Below are 8,906 nucleotides of genomic sequence, written 5' to 3'. Positions count from 1 at the left end.
ATGGCCCATTTCATCCCTTACAAGAAACTACCCACGGCCTCGGAAACTGCAGTCTTGTTTCTGACACACATTGTACGTCTTCACGGACTACCTTCCATCATCGTATCCAACAGAGGCTCGCAATTTACCTCAAGGTTTTGGAGACAACTCTGTTCAGTACTGAAAATCGACCATCGCTACAGCACAGCCTATCATCCACAAACCAATGGACAAACGGAGCGAGTAAACCAGTGGATAGAACAGTACATACAATGTTATTGTTCCTTTCAACAGGATCAATGGGAAAGCAATATACCCATGGCTGAATATGCCTACAACAACACACTAAACAGTTCCATTAAGTGTTCTCCGTTCTACGTGAATTATGGGTTCCACCCAACCTTCCACCTCTATCCACATCTCAACACCACTTCCCCTCACGTAGATGATACTTCCAACTCTTTATCAGATATCTTCACTTTCTTCAAAGACAACATACGACTAGCCCAACAGAAACAGAAACAATATTACAATTCCAAGAGACGTAAACCTCCTCTTTACCGCACTGGGGACTTGGAATGGCTCTCGACTAAACACCTGAAATTGTGGACACCATCTCGGAAATTCTCCCATCTATTTATCAGACCCTACAAGATAACAAGAATAGTCAACGACAATGCTGTGACCTTGGCTCTACCACCTGAGATTCCTGTTCACCCAACATTCCATGTATCTCTCTTGAAGCCTTACGTCCCGACCAGACAACAGACCTCGGCCCAGTCCAACCCTCCTGTTATAGTAGAAGAAGACATCTATGAAATATCTTCTGTTTTGAACTCCAGACTCCATCGTGGGGAGTTGCAGTACTTAATCAGATTGAAGGGTTTCTCTTCCAAGGAGGATTCTTGGGGGCCTTCTTCCAACCTCAATGCCACCCGTCTGGTTGCCCATTTCCATCTGAGTCATCCGGATAAGCCTGGTCCTCCTGCTGCGGTGCAGCACCTTTGAGGGGGGGATCTGTCAAGTTCCAGTCCTCAGGCATACACCTTTAAGCACACCTTACTTAAACTTACTCCTCCCCCTTCCACCTGCCAATTAATGTTTAGTGTATAGCCTGCACACTACAGTGAAGCAGCTATTTCTAAGCTCCTGGCTCAACCTACCTTTGGAAGTAATCCCAAGTATCTAATCTATTCACCTATTACTGTGGATTACCAGCTTTACTTTCTGTGCGGTTTACAGCTACGGCACAACCTGAAGATTTCCACTGATTCCTTTTACTCCCTAACTGCCCGGAACCAGCCACACTACTATCCGCCCAACTAATCTGACCTCAAACAACAACCGGAGCAACATCAGGTACCTCTGTCTACTTGCCTACTCCAATCCAACTGTTGAGACCGACCGCGGCTCTCCCCGCAGTTCAGTAGCCGCTCTGTGTGCACACTGAACCGAGACCAGCCTGTCAGCATTTCCTCTCAGCTGATTGGTAGCTCGGAACACACCCATCTCAGACTCAACATCTGCTGCAGCCGCAGCTGCTACAATACAAGTGTAACACATATCCTCAGGACATAATAAATCCGGTTACTACTTACCAACAGCAGATAGCTAACGCTTGTGCTACATGAACTCTGATCACAGATTTGGGGGACTTATAAAATAAACTAACCTCTGGACTTTTGCTCAATTAACTTCCTCCTACCTTTTGGCATTTCAATGCCTAGCCCTCTCCTGTAACAAGTTAACAGGAGACCCCACTTGGGACTGACAAAGTTTAACTACTGCCTGTCTGCAGTTGTGGTCCATACCAACACCCCTGCTTCCTGACACCCGCCCTCCCTTCCCTGTTTGGTTGTACAGCAGGGGAGGTGTTTCCGGCGGTGTGCTTGATGTCTAGAAGTTTTGGAAGTAATTTGGGTACCTCCTGTGGGTTCAAGAGAGGTTAGCAATATGTTTACTTGATAAAGTTTGAAGAGTTATTGAGCTCCTATGGGGCAAGCACTAATGTTGGTTACTTTGTAACCAATACCTTTTCAAGTGGTTTAAAAGTTATTTATTTGTTTACATGTTTTAAAATAAATTGGCTGCGGCCTTTTCAACCCCAAGTGACTGTGTCTTAGCCTTTATTGGGGGAATGGGGTAAAGGACAAGAGTGCCTAATTATGGGGTCAACTCTAGAGAAGCCAAATTTTTTAGGAAATTTTGTAAAACTTTAAAGTTAAAAGATATCTGGCGTTATCAACATCCAGATAAGCGTAATTATTCCTGTGAATATAAAAGCCACACAAATTTCTCCTAGATTGATCTATTCTTATTAAAAGATAAATTATTCTCTTTAGATGCAGATTCTAATATATCAGATTTTCTGCTCTCAGATCGTGCAATAATAAGTGTCAGATTTAAGTTGCATACACATTTAGATAAAAAATTAAATACTTTTTACTTTCCAAGATAAATGGCAAATAACAGTCGCTTTGCAAATTGGCTGTCCAGTAGATGGTGAGAATACTATAAGAACAAGAGCAGCTACTTACACAAAATTTAAACTTTTTGGGAAGCTGGAAAGGCAGTTCTCAGAAGAGAAATTAAAGCCTATACGATCAAAATTAAAAAGAAAAGCAAAATGAAAGAAACACAGTTGTCAAATGAAGTTAAAAATAAATACAGAGCATATATAAATACCCTCCAATAAAATAAATTGGAATATGCATTGCCAGGCTAAAACCGAAAGGTAAATATACTATATCAAAGAAAAATGGTCACTAGACGATTTAAAGAGTAGAGCTTTCTTCCAGGGCCATCAAGGGATATCGGCTAAACATCTAGATAGACATATAAAGATAAGAAAAAAACAATAATATGATAGTGACAATTAAAGTCGAGAATATAAGACATATACTACTATAAAGAAATTTACTCAGAATCAAAAGTTAATAAGAACGAGAACGATAGATTTTGGCAGAAAATTAAATTACCTAAAATTACTAGTGAGGCTCTTCAAAAAATTAATTACCCAATCTCTATAGAAGAAATTGAGATAGCTATATATGTTTAATAATATGTTAAGCGTAGATTGAATCTTACATAAGTGAGATATTGTGAAAATCAGAGAAATGATACCTTGAATTTGAAGTACAAAACAATATAGAAAAAGGATCACACCAACATGAATATATGATGTACATATATATTAAGACGGTATAGTGTTCCTTGTCAGGATAACAAAACTATGAGCTAATAATGGTGTGTAAGTGTATTTAATTAATTAACGGCTAGATTACGAGTTTTGCGTTATGAATGAAAAAGCAGCGTTATGGCTCTTTTTCACTACCGCTGGTATTACGAGTCATGCAGGCTTCGCTGCACCGCACATTTTTTTGGCCGTAACGCAACGTAACTACTGCAGCTTTCAAAAAGTCCTTTTTCAATGGGACTTCCATCGCGCCGGTATTACGAGTTTGCCTTGGAGGCCAAAAAGTGAGCGGTACAGCCAATACCGTCAAGATCCATACCGTAAACTGAAAGTCAGTAGTTATGAGTTTTACGCCACAAAGCCGTAACATAAAACTCATAACTAAAGTGTTACAAAGTACACTAACACCCATAAACTACCTATTAACCCTTAAACCGAGGCCCTCCCGCATCGCAAACACTACAATAAAATGATTAACCCCTAATCTGCCGTTACTGACATCGCCGCCACTATAATAAACATATTAACCCCTAAACCGCCGCACTCCCGCATCGTAAACACTAGTTAAATATTATTAACCCCTAATCTGCTGTCCCTAACATCGCCGCAACCTACATTACTGTTATTAACCCTTAATCTGCTGCCCCCAACGTCGACGCCACAATACTAAAGTTATTAACCCTTAAACCTAACCCTAAGTCTAACCCTAACCCTAACACCCACTAACTTTAATATAATTAAAATAAATCTAAATAAAAATTACTATCATTAACTATAACTAAATTATTCCTATTTAAAACTAAATACTTACCTATAAAATAAACCCTAAGATAGCTACAATATAACTAATAGTTACATTGTATCTAGCTTAGGTTTTATTTTTATTTCACAGCTAAGTTTGTATTTATTTTAACTAGGTAGAATAGTTAGTAAATATTTATTAACTATTTACTAACTACCTAGCTAAAATAAATACAAAGTTACCTGTAAAATAAAACCTACAATAACACCTAACATTAAACTACAATGAAATAAATTACATTAATTAAATACAATTAATTAAATTACAAAAAAAAAACAAAAAAACACTAAATTACACAAAATAAAAAAGAAATGATCAAATATTTAAACTAATTCCACCGAATCTAATAGCCCTATCAAAATAAAAAAATCCCCCCAAAATAAAAAAAACCTTAGCCTAAACTAAACTGCCAATAGCCCTTAAAAGGGCCTTTTGCGGGGCATTGACCCAATGAAATCAGCTCTTTTACCTGTAAAAAAAATACAAACAACCCCCCAACAGTAAAACCAACCACCCACACAACCAACCCCCCAAATAAAATCCTAAATAAAAAAACCTAATCTCCCCATTGCCCTGAAAAGGGCATTTGGACAGGAATTGCCCTTAAAAGGGCATTTAGCTCTTTTTCAGCCCAAACCCTAAGCTAAAAATAAAACCCACCCAATAAACCCTTAACACTAACCTCCGAAGATCCACTTACAGTTTTTTTTTTGTTTTTTTTTAATTTTTATTGAGGTTTGAAGATAAGGCATAAAACAAACAAGCTATGACATTTAGAAAAATGGACATAAAATATGTTACAAAACATAAATAGAACAGTTTATGCTCAATTAAATAGACATATTTCTCGTCCTTGTATCATTTATCAACAGCCAAATATAAGAAAAAATAAGAAAAAGGCAAGCACATTTTCAAACTAGTTGTAAAAGAAATTAGATAATAGAGCCTATGGAAACAACACCTCATTTTAAAGGGTAAAGGGGGGTATATAAATTACGTATTAGTAGAGAACACATTGAGATTGAAGTAAGGATTACGTGTGGGGTCTGTGCCCCTAGGCCTAACCAGTAGGCTATATGTGCGGGGGGCGGAGTTATTTATATCCACATCCAGAATAATCAGTTTAATTAAAACCAGGTTGGGCTATGGCATTTATGAAATCTGCGGTTCACTGTTTATAAAATAAACAAACCTTTTAGGGGGGGGGTAGTAAGGGGTCACAGATACCCAGGGCAAAACTTAATGAAATACAATAAGGTCGATAAACAATAAATTACTCTAATCATCTAGGTACATATGAGCAATTTAGCATACCATACCAGCTAAACACAACACACTGCAACCACATATATAAAATAACAAGGAAACCTAGAGAAAAATCAGAGGCTTGATACATATAGTGTACAGACATGCATATCTAAATTAAGTCTGCTGTGTTATATTGACTTCCACTAATCTATCTCTCCCTTCTAATGACAGAAATATTGGACAACAAAGTGTAGTTGCATACTTAAGATGCTGTCTAGGGTGGCCTCTAGCCTTCAGGACTATTTAAAAGGATAGGACCCTGGGTCAAATCTGAGTATTTAAAATAAACTAGGACAACACTCCTAATCCTGCCTTATAAAATGTGGGATTACTGAGACAGCCTAGGGATAATATAAATATATAGAACAATGAGCAAATAGCATTAAATAGCAGGCTGACTGGAACAAATCTACATTACCTCCTCCCTCGATAAACACATACTCTCCTTGTTTTCAGCAAGTCACTTAACTATAGGCAAATATATGGGTTAAATTACTATAGATAGATGGTAACTTCTCTCCTTTGCGTATAATATAAATAGCATAGACACATCTTAGCTAGCCCAAAGGAACTTAGGAGTGGCGTAGGTTGTAAACCCCTTGCAGACAATAAATGAAAATAGTGTACTGGAGTCCAAGTGGTGGGTGGGTGAGTTGCACAAAAGATATCAAACATTCAGAGTTCCAAAATCATATCAGCTCAAGACATCTAGTAGCCATAAACCAGTCCACAGTCCGTTAAGTATAAAATTACCCCACTCCAGTTCTGGCAGCCAGGAACCAACATCCTGATCTAGCAAAAAAGTTCAGATCGGTGAACCAGAAGAGGCAAAGTGGACAAGGTGTAGCAATGGAAATGTCACTCATATCACAGAGCAAAGTCCCTGTATTGTTGCGTCTCCAAATCAGAGCCGAAATGTGCCGCATCGCAGTATTCTCTATAGGATTGAGCTGCACCTTCCTCTGTACTACCCACTAGAAGGGGGTGGAGGTGAGCGCCAAAAAAGGCTGAGGTAGGGGATGGGGACACCTGTTAGGCTGATAGAGAGGTGCCCACAATGTGGGTTCTCTTGATGACGATGGTGGAGTTGATGTACAAATAGTATAATAACTATAAATTGGTTATGTAAAGTTTAAAATGTATATCAATGTTTAATCCACACAAATTGTTAAAATATCTGTGATCTTCTTAAAAACATACACAATCATAAAAGTAAAAGTAAAAATAACAGTCATATAAAATCATGGATCCATGTTACAATAGGATAAATTCAAAAAAATGGGAATGCACAATAAAACCTTTTAACAAAGAATGATCTGATAGACCAAGTGTCCTAATTAGGCCAAGTGTCCTAATTAGAGTAGTACGTTTTGGAACAGTCCAGATGGTGATGAATGTTCTTATGGTTATGTTTATCCAATTATATCACAATATGGCAAAAAATTAATGTCTTTGTCAGTGACCAATTCTGAAAAAATTCCAAAGCAGTGTGTGTCCTGTGACTGAAAAAGTGAAAAATAAAAATACTAAAAATGTGAAAAATAATGTGATCACTTGGTGTGAAAAAAATGGAGAAAAAAATTAGAAAAATTGGAGAAAAAAAAATAGTGAAAAAATAATAATAATAAGTGACCTTGCAAAAAATGTGAGAATCCTCAAGTAAATGTAGCAAAAAGTAAGTCTTTCAAAGGTGGTTAAAAAAGTGTCCAATGTGATATAGTGATTTCTGTGCAATGAAGTTGTCGCTCAGTTTGATGCAATAAAAAACAAGTAACACTGTGCAAAAACTTGTAAAGAAAACAAACAATACTATAATATATACAAACTGTTAAGTGGGTATATCAGTATTATGCTTACTCAAATCAGTTGACGCGTTTCGGCCATGTACTCCTGACCTTTATCAAGACTAGCATTGTGAGTAAGCTGAGAGAATTTATAGGAGCTGTTGCTAATGTTTGGGCGCCAAAAAGCTAGTAGGCCACGCCCCCTTCCTGTTAGGTGCATTGTGGGTATGGGCAAGAGTTTCGTTTTAAGTTGTGCTGTTAAAAAATTAAAATGTTAATTTATGATTCTTAGCTATTATTGTGTTCTTAGGGCCATTCCTATTTGGACTATTTCCTTTGCCTGTGTGCCCTTAGTTGACATACTTAGGATGATAGATTTGTATTCCACCTACACTTCCGGTTTTGCTAGTGTTTATTGTGTTTACTTCCGGTTTTTCTTTTTGTTTACTAATATTGGCTCATATCCTGTGAGTAAATGATGCTGTCATACTTCGATAGCTCTCTATTTATTTGTTGACCTAACTCCCTTTGTATGTCATATGGCGGCTACTGTTGTCATTTAGCTAAAGCTTCCGGTCTTTACTTTCATTCTTTCTCTATGTTACTTCTGTTAAGCACATATTTATACTTCCGGTTAGCGCATATTAGCACTTCCGGTTTCGCTATGTCATAGCACTTCCGGTTTCTGTTGTTTCCGGTATCGTGGTTGTCTAATACTTCCGGTTTCGTTGGTTACATGTTTACACTACCACACAGAGACTAGTGTAAGAATTAATCTAAGCTGCCTTTAGGTGAATGCTGGATGTATGGCGATATATGTTAAGTACACTAGTGAATATTGTGATGTTCACCAAATTCATGTACATATCTTGCTGTATTCGATGTAATACATGTGGAAAATACATATAAAGCTATTGTTTGGGGGCAGGGTGTATCAACTACTGATATGGCTTGTGTCACCATACTCAGACTTATATAAATTAGTAAAACAATTTAAAATAATTTAAAATACCGTCCGCCAAAAATACAGTTTACTAAAAATACAATAGGATAACATGAAATAAAATAAAATCAGGATAAAACTGATACTAATAAAGTGCCATCTTGCCATACAATACTGGCTGATACACAATGAATACCTCCTAGAATCAGAGTGACAATAGTACAAGTAACTGCTCAAGCTCATGTTTAAACATAGTGCCAGATCATGACCAGGCAATGTGGTTTCCAATAAAAAATATGTTCAAACATCTTAAAATACCCCAAGCTCTTCTAAAATCTTTTAGAATTTTTTAAAAAAAATTTATAAAAAATTTTTAAAATTTTTTCAGAATTTTGGAATTATTAAAATCCTCTTTGTTTTTTAAAAAAATTAAAATTAAAACTATAAATATAACAATGATTATAAAACCAGATAGGACCATATAATGTAGATACTAGATGGGGCCACTGTGTGGGATGCTCCAATATTGGGTGAGGACTGAGAAGACAGTAGAGGCCTCTTTTCTATTATGCACATAGGTAAGTAAACCAGTCTTACAGAAGGGAATCCATGCTATCAGTATACCTACACTTGTTAGATGGGAAAGAACTGATAGGATCTATGCTTCTGGGTAAGATGGATAGGAGAGAGGTGTGATTTGATGGAGGATAGGGGGATAGGTGCCTCTATTAATCAATGGTTGAACTTTATGTTGTGAGGCTGAATAAGTGCGAGAGGTCTTCTCTATTGTTCAGACCCTTTGGGTACAGGCTGTTCAGTGAAAAAATCCATTTGGACTCGTGTAAGAGTAATTTATGTTCGTGGTTCCCCCCTCTCCAATTTTTTCTCACTATC

This window comes from Bombina bombina, chromosome 1 (assembly GCF_027579735.1).
Source record: "Bombina bombina isolate aBomBom1 chromosome 1, aBomBom1.pri, whole genome shotgun sequence".
Taxonomy (NCBI): Eukaryota; Metazoa; Chordata; class Amphibia; order Anura; family Bombinatoridae; genus Bombina; species Bombina bombina.
This window is presented reverse-complemented; position numbering follows the sequence as displayed.